This window comes from Jaculus jaculus, chromosome 15, assembly GCF_020740685.1.
Source record: "Jaculus jaculus isolate mJacJac1 chromosome 15, mJacJac1.mat.Y.cur, whole genome shotgun sequence".
Taxonomy (NCBI): Eukaryota; Metazoa; Chordata; class Mammalia; order Rodentia; family Dipodidae; genus Jaculus; species Jaculus jaculus.
In genome coordinates this window covers 65,614,257-65,630,620 of record NC_059116.1, presented here as the reverse complement: position 1 = coordinate 65,630,620, position 16,364 = coordinate 65,614,257, and the positions used below count along the sequence as shown (strand labels likewise).

General features: G+C 43.7%; 1 pseudogene; it reads left to right on the top strand.

The window, feature by feature from the left end:
- Positions 1-10,563: 10,563 nt before the first annotated feature.
- On the top strand, positions 10,564-16,097 carry LOC101602915 (annotated as a pseudogene).
- The last annotated feature ends 267 nt before the right edge of the window (positions 16,098-16,364 follow it).

Here is a 16,364-nt window from a genome sequence, read left to right as displayed (position 1 = left end):
TAATCCTCTATCCCCCCCCCAAAGTGTCCCACACCCCCATCAAAAGATGGCTCTTGGGCTGGAAAGATGGTTCAGCAGTTTAGGTGCTTGCCTGCAAAGCCTAAGGACCCAGGTTCGATTCTCCCGGTCCCACATAAACCAAATGCACAAGGAAGCACATGCTTCTGGAGTTCATTTGCAGTGGCTAGAGTCCCTGGTGAGCCATTCTCTTTCTCTCTCTCTCCCTCTCTCACCCTCGGCCTCAAATAAAAATAAATAAAGGTGTTAAAAAAAAAAAAAACATGGGGCTGGAGAGATGGCTTAGCGGTTAAGCACTTGCCTATGAAGCCTGAGGACCCCGGTTTGAAGCTTGATTCCCCAGGACCCACGTTAGCCAGATGCACAAGGGGGCACACTAGTCTGGAGTTCGTTTGCAGTGGCTGGAAGCCCTGGCACGCCCATTCTTAATCTCACTCTCTCTATCTGCCTCTGTCACTCTCATATATATAAATAAAAATGAACAAAAAAAATTTTAAGACTTCTGGTTAAGATGGCGGCGTAGGTACCACGCCAAAGCAGCCTAGGGGGGAAAAAGACCAAAAAAACTCAGCAAAATACACACTTTTACTAAAAAGTGAGGTGTATAGGAAATTGAGGCGGCAGCAGAGAAGTAGAAGAGTTCCAGAGCATCCAGATCCTGCACAGGCGGGAAAAGCGGCTCCGGCAGCTCGGCCAACCGCCGCGGCCGCGGCGCAGCAGAAAAATGCCAGACTCAGCTCGAGCCGCAGGAAAAGCCAGGTGCGGGATTTTCCCCCACACACTGCGCTCTCCGCAACTCGGGAAACGTGAGGGGAGAGCGGCAGTGAGCAGCGGAGGAGCAGACCGCGAGGTAGAAGAACACGTGGAGCAGCGAGAGAACCAGAGCAGCTGCGGCTCCCTCCCCTCCCCCACCGCCTGAGCCCAGCTCCAGCGAACACAGCAGCGGCCCGGGACCCGGCCACACCAACTTGGGCTGACAACGGGACCCAAGCAGGAGCAGAGTTCGGCAGCAACATCAGCGCTCCAGCACCGGTACCAGCGGCCCCAGCAGCGGCAGATCCCGCAGCAGCAGCTTCAGGGGGAGCAGCGGCAGTGGACACAGCAGCAGCAGCTTCAGCAGCAGTGGTGGCTCCAGCAGTGGCAGCTACAGCAGCAGCAGAGGCAGCAGCAGCGGCTCAGTTTGCCCCGTAGGAAAAGCAAGTGCCCAGCTCCAGAAATCAGAACAGCAGCCCGACGACCCAGGCAGCAACTTGACTGAGACCAAAATCACTCAAGGTAACTGGGATTGCACCAGGGAAGGGTCTCACTTGGTCACAAGCTGACTTGGATCCCTCAACAGACCAGAAATCTAAACCTCTTTGTTGATAGAGGATCTGGTCATTATAATAACTACTCTTGCATACATACTTGGGGCTGTTTTTGATTGAATGTGTACAGTGTTTAGTTAAATTTTAGAATCTACCTGTATTTTATTCCACTCAGCCTGCTTGAATACTCCTATAGCAGGGAAACTCAACCCCTAAGAACATCTTTGTAGATACTCTGAGAGTCTTAAGAGCCACACCTAACACCTTAAGGTCCTACCCTGAAAATATATTACATCAAGTCAATTGATACAGCTAAGAATACACAGCTAGCTAGAAAATCCAAGCATTAACTTAATCCAAGATGCAAAAATATATACATTATAACACAAGAAACACTAAAAAGCAAGACTATATAAATCCACCTAAAACTATTAATGCATCAGAAATGTCCTCCAGTGAGAAAGAGTTAGAGGAAATGCCTGAGAAAGAGTTCAAAAGAATAATTATAAATATGTTCAAAGAGGTCAAAGAACACATGAAAACAATCAAAGAGGAAATCAAAGAGGAAATCAAAGGAATCAAAGAAGAGGCAGGACACCAATTTAATGAAATAAAGAAGGCAATACAAGACATAAATAGGGAAATAGAAATAATAAAGAAAAACCAGTCAAAATTACTAGCAATGAAGAACACAGTTAATGAAATAAAAAACTCTGTAGAAAATCTCACCAGTAGGATGGATGGAGAGGACAGAATATCTAAGCTAGAAGATCAGGTGGCAGACCTAATGCAGTCCAACAAAGAGAAAGATAAACTTATAGAAAAGTATGAGTGGGAATTTCAAGATATTCGGGACACTATGAAAAGATCCAATATAAGAATTCAGGGCATAGTAGAAGGAGAAGAACTCCACTCCAGAGGCATAGTAGGCATCTTCAACAAAATCATAGAGGAAAATTTCCCCCAAATTGGGAAAGAGGTGCCAATACAGATACAGGAAGCCTTTAGAACCCCAGCCAGACAAAACCCAGAAAGAACCTCTCCTCGCCATATTATAATCAAACTTCCGAACACACACACCAAAGAAAAAATATTGAAAGCAGTTAGAGAGAAAAATCAAGTTACCTACAAAAGCAAGCCCATCAGGATTACAGCAGATTATTCAACACAAACTTTTAAAGCCAGAAGGGCTTGGAGTGATATATTCCAAGTTCTGAAAGATAACAACTGTCAACTAAGGTTACTTTATCCTGCAAAGTTATCCATCCAAATAGATGGAGAAATAAAGACATTCCATGACAAAAGCAGGTTAAAGGAGTATCTGAAGACAAAACCAGCTCTACAGAAAATACTTGATAGAATCCTCCATACTGAACAAAAGGAAAAGCACACATATAAGGAACCTAGAAAAAACAAGCTATACTCAAATACCAGTTAACAGAAGAGAGCACAGGTAGAACCAGAAACACACACACACACAAAAATGGCAAACATAAATACACACCTTTCAATAATATCTCTTAATATCAACGGTCTCAATGCCCCAACGAAAAGACATAGATTTGCAGACTGGGTTAAAAAGCAGGATCCTACAATTTGTTGTCTCCAAGAAACTCACCTTTCTACAAAGGATAGACATTATCTTAGGGTGAAAGGTTGGAAGATGGTGTTTCAAGCAAATGGGCCTAGAAAACAAGCAGGGGTTGCTATCCTAATATCAGACAGGGTAGACTTTAGTCCGACGTTAGTCAAGAAAGATAAGGAAGGTCACTTTATATTGATTCAGGGCACACTCCAACAGGAGGACATTACAATCCTAAACATATATGCACCTAACATGGGGGCTCCCAAATTCGTCAAACAAACACTATTAGAACTAAGGTCACAGATAACACCAAACACAGTGGTGGTGGGTGACTTTAACACCCCACTCTCATCAATTGACAGGTCATCCAGGGAAAGAATAAACAGAGAGGCATCTGGACTAAATGAGGTCATAGAAGGAATGGACCTAACAGATATATACAGGACATTTCATCCAAAGGCTGCAGAATATACATTCTTTTCAGCAGCACATGGAACATTCTCTAAAATAGACCATATATTAGGACACAAAGCAAATCTTAACAAATTCAGGAAAATTGAAATAATTCCTTGCATTCTATCTGACCACAATGGAATTAAACTACAAATCAGTAGCAAGAAAGGCTATAGAGCATACACAAAATCATGGAAGCTAAACAATACACTACTAAATGATGAGTGGGTCAATGAAGAAATCAAAAAGGAAATCAAAAAATTTATAGAGTCAAATGATAATGAGAACACAACATACCAAAATCTCTGGGACACAATGAAGGCAGTTTTAAGAGGTAAATTTATAGCCTTAAGTGCCTATATTAAGAAATTAGAAAGGTCGCAAGTAAACGACCTAATGCTTCGCCTTAAAGCCTTGGAAAAAGAAGAACAAGGCAAACCAAAAATCAGTAGACGGGAAGAAATAATAAAGATTAGGGCAGAAATTAATGAAATAGAAACAAAAAGAACAATCCAAAGAATTAATGAAACAAAGAGTTGGTTCTTTGAAAGGATAAACAAGATTGATAAACCCTTAGCAAATCTGACCAAAGAAAGAGAGAAGAGACACAAATTAATAAAATCAGAGATGAACAAGGTAACATCACAACAGATTCCAGAGAAATTCAAAAAATCATAGGGACATACTATAAAGGCATATACTCCACAAAGTATGAAAATCTGAAAGAAATGGATGATTTCCTTGATCTATATGACCTACCTAAATTAAATCAAAATGAGATTAATCACTTAAATAGACCTAGAACAAACATGGAGATCCGAACAGTTATCAATAATCTCCCAACTAAAAAAAGCCCAGGCCCAGACGAATTCACTGCTGAATTTTACCCGACTTTTAAGGAAGATCTAACACCATTGCTTCTTAAGCTTTTCCAGGAAATAGAAAAAGAAGGAATTCTACCAAACTCCTTCTATGAGGCCAGCATCACCCTGATACCAAACCCAGCCAAAGATAGAACACAAAAAGAAAATTACAGACCAATCTCCCTCATGAACATAGATGCAAAAATTCTCAACAAAATATTGGCAAACAGAATACAAGAATATATCAAAAAGATCATTCACCCTGACCAAGTAGGCTTTATCCAAGAGATGCAGGGATGGTTCAACATACGCAAATCTATAAATGTAATACATTACATAAATGGGTTGAAGGGCAAAAATCACATGATTATCTCATTAGACACAGAGAAAGCATTTGACAAAATCCAACATCCCTTCATGATAAAAGTCCTACAGAGACTGGGAATAGAAGAAACATATCTCAATATAATAAAGGCTATTTATGACAAGCCTACAGCCAACATATTACTAAATGGGGAAAAACTGGAAGCTTTTCCACTAAAATCAGGAACAAGACAAGGGTGTCCACTGTCCCCACTTCTATTTAATATAGTTTTGGAAGTCTTAGCCATAGCAATAAGGCAAGAGACACACATAAAAGGGATACAAATTGAAAAGGAAGAAATCAAGTTATCATTATTTGCAGATGACATGATTCTATACATAAAGGACCCTAAAGACTCTACTAGCAAGCTGTTAGAGCTGATCAAAACCTACAGCAATGTAGCAGGATACAAAATAAATACACAGAAATCAGTAGCCTTCATATATGCTAACAACAAACACACAGAGGATGAAATCAGAGAATCACTCCCATTCACCATTGCATCAAAAAAAATAAAATACCTTGGAATAAACCTAACCAAGGAAGTAAAGAATCTATACAATGAGAACTTTAAAACACTCAAGCGAGAAATTGCAGAAGACACTAGAAAGTGGAGAAACATCCCTTGTCCTGGATTGGAAGAATCAATATCGTGAAAATGGCAATCTTACCTAAAGCAATCTACACATTTAATGCAATCCCTATCAAAATTCCAAAGGCTTTCTTCATGGAAATAGAAAAAACAATCCAAAAATTCATTTGGAATCACAAAAAACCTCGAATATCTAAAATAATACTGAGCAACAAAAAAGAGGCTGGTGGTATCACCATACCTGATTTTAACCTATACTACAGAGCCATAGTAATAAAAACAGCATGGTACTGGCACAAAAACAGACATGTAGATCAGTGGAACAGACTAGAGGACCCAGATGTAAGCCCAAGTAGCTATAGCCACCTGATATTCGATAAAAATGCCAAAAATACTCATTGGAGAAGAGACAGCCTCTTCAGCAAATGGTGTTTTGAAAACTGGATAAATATCTGCAGAAGGATGAAAATAGAGTCTTCTCTCTCGCCATGCACAAGAATTAAGTCCAAATGGATTAAAGACCTTAACATCAGACCGGAAACTTTGAAACCTGCTAGAGGAAAAAGTAGGGGAAAACCCTTCAACATATTGGTCTTGGCAAAGACTTTCTGAATACAACCCCAATTGCTCAGGCAATAAAACCACAGATTAACCACTGGGACCTAATGAAATTACAAAGATTTTGCACCGCAAAGGACACAGTGAAAAAAGCAAAGAGGCAACCTACAGAATGGGAAAAAATCTTTGCCAGCTATATATCTGATAGAGGATTAATATCTAGGATATACAAAGAACTCAAAAAGTTAAATAATAAGGAATCAAACAAGCCAATCAAAAAATGGGCTATGGAGCTAAATAGAGAGTTCTCAAAGGAAGAAATACGAATGGCATATAAGCATCTAAAAAAATGTTCTACGTCACTAGTCATCAGGGAAATGCAGATTAAAACTACATTGAGATTCCATCTCACTCCTGTCAGATTGGCCACCATCATGAAAACAAATGATCATAAATGTTGGCGGGGATGTGGAAAAAAAGGAACCCTTCTGCACTGCTGGTGGGAAGGTAATCTGGTCCAGCCATTGTGGAAAACAGTGTGGAGGTTCCTAAAACAGCTAGAGATTGATCTACCATATGACCCAGCTATAGCACTCCTAGGCATATATCCAAAGGACTCATCTCATTTCCTTAGAAGTACATGCTCAACCATGTTTATTGCTGCTCAATTTATAATAGCTGGGAAATGGAACCAGCCTAGATGTCCCTCAACAGATGAGTGGATAATGAAGATGTGGTACATTTATACAATGGAGTTCTACTCAGAGGTAAAGAAAAATGAAGTTATGAAATTTGCAGAAAAATGGATGGACCTGGAAAGTATTATACTAAGTCAGGTAACCCAGGCCCAGAAAGCCAAGCGCCACATGTTCTCTCTCATATGTGGATCCTAGCTACAGATGACTGGGCTTCTGTGGGAGAATGAAAATACTTAGTAGCAGAGGCCAGTAAGTTGAAAAGGAGACATAAAGGGTGGAGAAAGGAAGGGAGGAGGGTACTTAATAGGTTGATATTGTATATATGTAATTACAATGATTGTAATGGGGAGGTAATATGATGGAGAATGGAATTTCAAATGGGAAAGTGTGGGGGTGGGGAGGGAGGGAATTACCATGGGATATATTTTATAATCATGGAAAATGTTAATAAAAAAGAAAAAAACAAAAACAAAAAAAAAATTTAAAAAAACATGGCTCTCAGTAAACAAGCACTTTAAAGCTCAAATTTCCTTTTCTAAACCCAGTTTGGGCCATGTTCAAAGCACTGGATTTTGGCAGAAGCCCTCAAGGACATGGGCACTCATAGCATGGTCATCACCACACCGACAAGAGCTCCCAAGGCCAGGGTAACCCGCCCCTGCCCCCCACCAGAGGTCATATTCCAACTTTAGACTCCAGAATCGAGAATTGAACTGTTGGAGCCACAGCTGGCTTTGACCACCCCTTTCGTGCTCTGAGGAGTGGACAGTCCTACTTTCCCACTTGTTACTTGTACAACCAGGCGGCAAACATGACTGGGGTTTGGGTGTCTTTGGAAAAGGTGACAGAGGCCCTTAGGTGTAGACAAAGAAGAGCTCAGACTCTCCAAAGCCTTCAGTGCCTCTTCTAGGAGTTCCCCAAAGATGAAATGCTGAGCCACCAGAGGACCATGGTAGACGTGCACCTTTGGTCTCCCTTCACTACTCTGTCAGCACCACGACAAAGAAGTAACATTTTATTTTGTTACTCATCTTCTTCACCTTTTCTTCTTAGCATCAGTGGAAATTGTCCCTCTTATTTTAAAAATAAGTTTCGTCCCTTTTTATATGTTCCTCTACTAATTTCTTTGCCTATAAGCATGCTGGTGAGAAAACAACAGACCTTACCTAGACTCTTATTTCCTGCTTGCTAATTGTGTATAATAATGCCAGAGACTTCCTGGATGGAGAGAGCCCTAGACAACGCACGGCTGAGCCACCTGGCCCATGAGCCCTCCAGTTCATCATTTCCACATGCTTTTCCGAGGCTGCAGGGACTCCATCGCTTCCTCTTGTTCCACGGTATTTCGGGACCAACCCAGATTGCCTTCCAGATGGGGAATGAGATAAAAGGATTTGAATACAGTCACATGGTTAATTTAAGAACCAGACAGAAATAGGACAAAATGAAACTGGGGCTGGGATCTGGGAGAGAAAATGGTATTCTTTGTGGCCGAGCCAGAGCCTCAACGACGCGGGCCCGCTGCCTAGCATCTAATTTGTAATGCCGCAAAGAATTCGCTGGTTCAAATTTCCTTTACTCCTCACTTTTTGTTACCAGTCAGAAGCCACTGAAACTGGCAAGGATCCCAGGCAGGGCACTAGATCACATGAAGAGAGGGACCTCTAGCGTCAAGCGACTTTTCTGCTGCCCAGCACCACTGCGCACTTGCATTTTTTTTAAATCTATTTGTCCATGATTATGTCAACACCATTTCCCTGAGAAAATCTCGTGTGTGTGTGTGTGTGTGTGTGTGTGTGTGTGTGTGTGTGTGTACACAGGCTAAAGGAAGACATCAAGCACCCTCCTCTGTTGCTTTCCGCCTTACTTGCTTGAGACAAGGTCTCAGACTGAATCTGGAGCTCACCGTTTTTCAGTAACCCTGGCTGCCCAGCAAGCCGCAGAGATTCTTCTGTCTGTGCTCCTCTCTGTGCTGAGGTTCCAGGGATGGGAAGCGACCCCTGGATGACTACAAGGATCCTTCTCATGCTTGCAAGCAAACATTCTTACCCACTGAGCCAGCTCCCCACCCCCCCCCAAGAAAGTGTCCATTTAAATGTGGAATGAAAGCAGGAATTTTAGCACTTCTGGGAGACTGGGAAATTTGAGAATGGCAAAAGTAAAGATTTAAGAAAATTTTTACATAACCAAAAAAGTATTTTTATGTGCCTCTTAAATCTTTGGCCCTAGCAGAGTTACAAAAAAGTAAGCTCAAGAAGTCCAGCCGGTTGTTGTGGTGCACGCTGGGAGGATATTGCTGACGAGGCAGAGGCAAGAGGATCAGGAGTTCGAGGCCAGCCTGGGCTACACATTTAGCTGGGTGTGGTGGCGCTCACCTTTAATCCCGAGAGGCAGAGGTAGGAGGATCACTGTGAGTTCAAGACCACCCTGAGACTACATAATGAATTCCAGGCAAGCCTGGACTAGAGTGAAATGCTACCTTGAAAACCTAAAATAATAATAATAATAAAGAAGTCTAAGATATGAAAAGATAACCAAAATGACAGTTGTATACATGCCCCTGATAAATAAGTAAGGTATCTAGTATCTATCTTTCATCTCTATATCCAGCAAATATTGGTAGTATTGATAGAGCAGATCCAACCTTACAGTCACTTAACTAATCTCCAGACCACAGAGATGTCAGGTACAGATGTACAAATCTCTCTGTCATGAGGACCAAGAGAGAAGCAGGGGACACATCAACCAGGACTCACAGTGACCCGAGAACCCCGCAGTGCCAGGTACACTTCACAGACAGGAAAAAGCTCGACAGGCACGGGGAATGGAAAGAACGAGACTGGGGAGACAGCTCAGTTGGTAAACTGCTTCCCTTTCTAGCAGAAGGACCTGAGTTTGATCCCTGGTATGCATATTAAAATGCTGCACATAGTGCCATGCACCTGTAATCCCAGTGCTAGAAACAGGAGGATTCCTGGGGCCACTGGCAGGCCAGCATGACCGAATTGAAAAGTTCCAGGACAATGAAATACCCTGTGTCAAAGGAGATGAATTTCTAAGAACATCCAGGATGCATCTCTGGCAACCTCGTGTATATTCCAAATACACAGAGCAAGGGAGGTAAAATCCCCAGCCAGGAGCTGGAAAAGCCCTGGTCCTGCTAACAGTAGGGCTGCTCTAGAACCTCCATGGAAAAGGAGGTTAGCACAGAATGATACACAAGTTCCTCCCCTCCTGTCATTCACTGATTCACTCCACTGGCTTGTAGGGCACTTTCCATTCTCAGGTCCTTCCTGTGACACAGGCCAGTGTGATGGTCAGCACTCTGTCACTACGACAAATATGTAAGGCGATTACAATTACAACAGGAAATGGTTTATTATGTTGGCTTCTGGTTTTGGAGGGTTTGTTGTGTGCTCTTGCTTCTGGATCTAAGGTCCTGACAGGTAACGCAAGGTCCTGACAGGGAGTGTAAGGAAAAACAAGGTTACTCACTTCACAGTCAAGAGGAAAGGAAAGAGGAGGTCCCATCCATTGCCTCCTTCAAGGCACAACCTCAATGACCTGAGAACCTTCCATGACAGCCGGGCTTCATGGCTCTTGTCTATAACCCTAGCACTTGCGAGGATAAGGCAGGAGGACTACTGTGAGTTCAAGGCCAACCTGGACCACGTACCAGACTGTCCAGAGGTAGATAGGAGGTTCCTGTTTTATAAGTAAAACAATAAACAAGCGAAAAAAAAGACCTCCTATTAGGTCCTACCTCTTAAAAGTTCTACTACCTCCTAATAGTGCCACACAGGGACCAAAGCCATTACCTCGTGGAACTTTTGGGGACACTTACCAGGATGAGCAAAATATTAGCACTGATGTAAGCAAAATTGTCCCAAATCCTTGAGAAACTCACCTATTTGGGAAATGTGATATTTAATCTCTAATGTCAACTTGTAGACACACCTCTGGGCATGTCTGTGAGGATATTTCCAGAAGTTTACCTGAGGAGGGAAGACCTGTCCTGAATTTTGGTGGAACCATTCCATTGGCTGGGGTCCTAGCCGGAATCAAAAGGGAAAACAGAGAAAGCCAGCTGGGCCCAGCATCCATAGCTCTGCGTTCTGACCACGGATGCAATGTGACCAGCTGCCTCTGCTCCTACATCCGCAGCTAGAGCCTCTCATGCCTCCAGTCAGGAGCAGCAGCACCTGCAAACCCAACGGGCCCGGCCTTGCTACTGCCCAAACTCCACCTCAGAAAGGTCAGCCAAGCGGGCATAGCTCAGTGGTAGAGCATTTGACTGCAGAAAGGTCAGCCTTCGGCATGCAGGTCCTCCTCAGAGCCTTGTTCCCACATTAGCACTTCTTGTGGTTAAATTCTGCGTGGAGCAATTACGTCACACTTTGAGCAGTCCCTTTCTACTGGACTGGGCAGCAGGAAGTAGTCAAAGCACAGCTCAAGTGACCGTTTACTATGGTAAAGCCCCTTCAGCCATATGCCCGCCATTAATCACACTGGAAAATAATGGAATGGCAAAGAAGGATTGCTGCTATGAATAGAACATGTCAGCTGAGGACAAAACCAACCAAACACAGGCACTGGGAGCTGCTGGATCGCCTTATTATCTCTGAATGATTGTCCAGCTGGTAGCTTGGAGCTCTGCGCTCACAAACAAAAGGTTATACATAGAGGGACGCCCCAGAGACCAAGGAAATTGATGGCAAGGCTCAGGCTGTGAGCGTGCTGACATCTTCAGATTTTGTAGTTCACTATCTACAGAAGTGATTTGTTAACCAGAAGCTCGGTTTATGACTATGAAACAAAATGCAAGAGGATTCTTATTTGGTAATGGCAGGTTACTAAAATGAATGAGGGAGTTGTTTGGTGCGTCTGATGTAGAACTGATTGAGCTTATCCCACTCAACTAGCTCCTCTTCTCCACTATCATGGGTGAGAAATAAAAAGTAACTCTGACCTGTAAAGTCAGCAAACACCGACAGAGTGCTGTGTGTGGCCAACCCTGAACTAGGTATGATGGGAAAGACAATAGCAAAGGCCCTTCTCTCTTTGGAAGGGAGTGGGAAAGAAAGGTAGTCAATGTAGAACACAGGGTGGAGAGATGGCTTAGCAGTTAAGATGCTTGCCTGTGAAGCTTAAGGACCCAGGTTCTACTCCTCAGGACCCAAGTAAGCCAGATGCATAAGGTGACTAACACACACAAGGCCATACATGCGCACAAGGTGGCGCCTGCTATGGAGTTCGATTGCAGTGGCTAGAGGCCCTGGAGCACCAAATCTCTCTCTTTTCTCTCTCTCTCTCTCTCTCTCTCTCTCTCTCTATCTGTCTCTCTCCTGTAAAAAAAGGAAATTCAAATACATCCAAGAAGGAGAAAGGGGGTGAGAGGAGCGGGCAGGTGGCACTCAGGAACATCTGAATAGAGACTGGAAAGAAGAAAAGACGTGAGCTATGTGCCCATGTGCCGCGGACTGACTCTCGGGGAGATCAGGACCGAGGGAGAACAAGGGCGAAGGCTCAAGGAGAACTCGGGATTCAGCGAGGAAATGACAGACAGACACACTCTAGGTAGAATATGCTGCTGCAATTTACTGAAGGTTTCATGAAGATTTTATACAGATTGAACAGGGAAACTTAGCAAGCCAACAAGTGATCTCAGAAATCATTAATCTAAACAATCTTAAGTATTGTTCTATTGTAAGCATACATGTAATGTTTATCAGGCAGGAATGTACCCATTTTCTGAGAAGCATGTCTCGCACCATTGACCACAACATTATACGAACAGAAACTAGGGTAAAAGGTGTAAGGTGAATAACAGGTTACTTATTTCTTATACCCCAAGGACTGTATAAACACCAAGGCTTACGTGTCCTTGCTAAGCATTTCATAAATGGAAGAGAATGCCATAGCCTCCTTATTCCTTTATAATTTATTTATCTATTACCGAATTTATCATATCCTCCCTCATAGGGGAGTGGAACTAAGTAGATTCCAGCTCTAGGAGTCCATAATTTGTCCTTGATCAAGTATTGAACATACCCCCCAGGAAGTTTCCTGGTGGGAAAGCCCAAGTTTTGTAACTCCTTATCTGTAGAACTGTCATGCTTCTAATGAACATTATCGATTAACATTTCTACTTTCACTTTCTCAGGATCAGTATTGTTCTAAAACATCATAAGCTGTTTCTACTTTACACCATCTAAAAACTGTTCTAGAGTTAATTTTTTATTCCTAGTAGAGTTATACATTCTCTCCATTGCCCTAATCATAGGAGGGGCACATTCAATACTTAGATTGTTTCTTGTACTCTGATTGCGTGCATGATTACTAATAAGTGTTGAATTAGCTGTTCTTAGACAAACAGCTAGAAGAAAGCAGGAAAGAAACAGCATTGGCGCCAGCAATTAGGTCGTCGTGACTTCATGGGCAGCAGGAACCTTTACAGTAACTGACTGCCAAGGGGTCACCGGGGGCATCCCTCCGAGGAGTGCTGGCCCTCTGTCCTCAGCTCTCTTCCAGTGCAGAAGCATTTCTGCTTGCTACACAGGCGAGGTCGCCGTGGACGTAGCACCCATGGATGGATATGTACAGTGCACTTGGTGTAAGGCAGAGACTCCCTTGTTGTTTTGTTTTTGCCACCATGTGTGCACTAATATAGCTGTCCACCAAACCTGCAGATTCTCCTCCCATTCTCTCCTATTTCAGTCCATACATTGGGATGACTGGGTGCACGTGCCATTTTGCATTTGACTTTATGTGGGTGCTGGGGTATCAAACCTGGGTGGACAAGCTTGCAAACAAATGCCTTGAACTACTGACCTATTTCCCCAGTCCCTTGTGGGCCTTCTTAACCATCTCTTGCTCTGAAGGCTTATTAAGTAATGTCAGATTTACTTCCAAAATTATAATTATTGTGATGAGTTTTGTTGCAGTGTATAGACATATTGTCCTAACAGGCTTAATGTTTTGGAGCAGTGTAGGTTCACAGCAACTCCAAGCAGAATTTAGAGATTTTCCATAGGCTTCCAAGATCCATTCCTGCACAGACTTCCCCAACATCAACATCCTCCACCAAAAAAAAAAAAAAAAAGGCGTACTTACAGTAATCAGTGAACCAACATTAGCCTATCTATCACCATCACTCCATATTTACAATTTCTGTTAGTGTCCGGTCTTTCTTACTTTTTGCTTTAGTGTTGTGAGACAGGTGCTTTCTCTGTGGATGTATTACTTACTTTTCTCATTGGTGTGAGAAAGAATAAATAAAAGACAGAAACAACTAAAGGAGGTGTGGTGGTGTGAATCAGATGTTTCCTATAAGCTCATGTATACCAAATGCTTGGTCCCCAGCTGGTGGCAATTTAGGAGGTGAATCTTTGCTGAGGAGGTGTGTTGTTGTCTTTCTCAGGTGTGATATAGCCAGCTCCATCTTGCCAGAGTTCAGCTCACTCTCTTGTTGCTATTTTCTACCTATCTTGGCAGAAGTCATGTTCGGTTCTGCTCATGCCATGCTTTCTCCTGCCATCTTGAAGCTTTCCCTCAAAACTACAAACCAAAATAACTTTTCCTCCAATCAGCTGGTTTTGGTGAGGGGTTTATGAGGGACATCTGATTTAAACCACATTCCACCCATAGACTCATGACCATGATATAAAAATGAATTCAATCCAGCTTTAAAAGTCCCCATAGTTTTTTAAAAAATGAAACCCAACATTATTTAAACATCTCCATAACTGTAAGTGTATAAAACCAGCACAAGTTACATACACATAACAGCACAGAGTGAACATTCACACTGTAAAAGATGGCACAGCAAACAAAGATTGAACCAATGTAAGAACTAAAATAAGCAGGGCAGGGCTGGAGAGATGGCTTAGCAGATAAGTGCTTGCCTATGAAGCCTAAGGACCCTGGTTCAAGGCTCGATTCCCCAGGACCCATGTTAGCCAGATGCACAAGGGGGCACATGCGTCTGGAGTTCGTTTGCAGTGGCTGGAGGTCCTGGTGCACCCATTCTCTCTCTCTCTCTTTGCCTCCTTCTCTCTGTCTGTCACTCTCAAATAAATTAATTAATTTAAAAATTATTTAAAAAAAATAAGCAGGACAAATATAAAATCCTGAAGTACTATGTCTAGCATGTAGGACCAGCCATGAACTCTGCATGATGCCCATAAGAGCAAGTTCCTGGGTCATTAGCATGAAAAAATAAATGCCAGTATTTCTCCTTCGAAGAAGAAATCATGTTTCCCAAGCACTGGTCTCCGTAAAATTAAACCACAAGAATTTAAAGCAATGAGTCAGTGAGAAAATGCGTTTCCCTTGTGGTTAGCTGGTGAGTGAACTGAATGTCTCAAGCGGGCCTGCCCACACTCCAGACAGACACCTGCGCAGAGGCTTGGGAGTGGAAGGACCTTTTCCTGCAGCGAGCTGTAGCACTTCCTCGGCTGCTGGAGAAACTTCCTTGGCTTCTGAATGTCCAAATGACCAAAATCGACACTTGCTGATCCACAGCAGCCATTAGGGTAAGATCCAAGGGGATTTCCTCTCATGTGTAAGAAGTGAGCCGGCCTGATAGCCTGCCCGTATAGTCTCTCCCCCGCCTCCTCCCTCCCTGCTCCTCCTTCCTTCTTCCTTCTCTCCTTCCTCTCTGTTTCTTACTCTTTCTCACTCTCTCTTTCTTCCTCCCTCCCTCTCTCCTTTCCTCCTTTCTGTTTGTTTCCTTCTCTTTCTAACACAAACAGAGAGATCCTGGCTTTTTTTCCCCATGCTAATGACCCAGGAATTTGGTCTTATGGCCATCATGCAAGGTGCCTGTAGTACCCGCTTCCCCCACAGATCTAATGCAGGCTCTTTAAGACTAATGCCAGCCGCCGCCCTGAAGCTGTGGTGCAGCGCGTCACCCAGGCCAGCGTCACAGATGCATGTCCAGATTTCCCAGCACTATCTGCTGAAAAGGCTATCTTTTCTCCATTGGGGGAGAGCAGATATAAGTGCCATTGGCCGGGGCATCTGCGTGTTGCTGGGCATTTCCCTGGAAAACACACAGAAGGAGCTGGAGCACATGGTCCGAAAGATTTTACACCTGCATGTTTTTGAGGATGAGAGTGGGAAACACTGGTCCAAGAGTGTGATGGACAAACAGTACGAGGTGCTGTGTGTCAGCCAGTTTACCCTCCAGTGTGTCCTCAAGGGAAACAAGCCTGACTTTCACCTGGTGATGCCCACTGAGCAGGCAGAGGTATTCTACAACCATGCAGGTGCACATTCAGAATGATGGGCCTGTGACCATAGAGCTGGCGTCTCCTGCTCCTGGTGCTGCTACCTCGGACCCTAAGCAGCTGTCAAAGCTCACGAAACAGCAGCAGAGGAAGGAAAAGACCAGAGCCAAGGGGCCTTCTGAATCAAGTGAAGAGCGAAACACTCCCCGGAAAGAAGACCGTAGCGCCAGCCGTGGGGCGGATGGTGACGTGTCTTCAGAGCGTGAGCCATAGGGGCAGGAAGCAGAGGCTCAGCGCATTACCATGAGGCAGAACTGGATCCTGGAAAATTCATGATGCTAAGTACCTACTCTGCTTTAAGAATCTTGAACTGGAACATGAAAAGGAAGACAGAGCAAGACATTGGGAACCTGAGCACCCCTGCAGGAAAACACCAAAGGAGCACTCCATTTTCTGGAGCGCTATGGTCTGGGGAGGTGGTGGGTGCTGCGGTGTGGAGAAGGCACGCAACCATGCTCTTCCCATGGAGAGAAGGTCATGGGATCCCCTGCTCCCCTCCATGTCTTTGCTTGCTTTTGGACCAGGCCCAGCATCATTGGTCCTAACGTCCACTGTGATGTCTTCTGCCTGTCCCTGGTTGGTCTCCAGCAGGTTCCTGCTGCGCATGCTCTCTCCAGCACTGGTTTGCAGGACAGA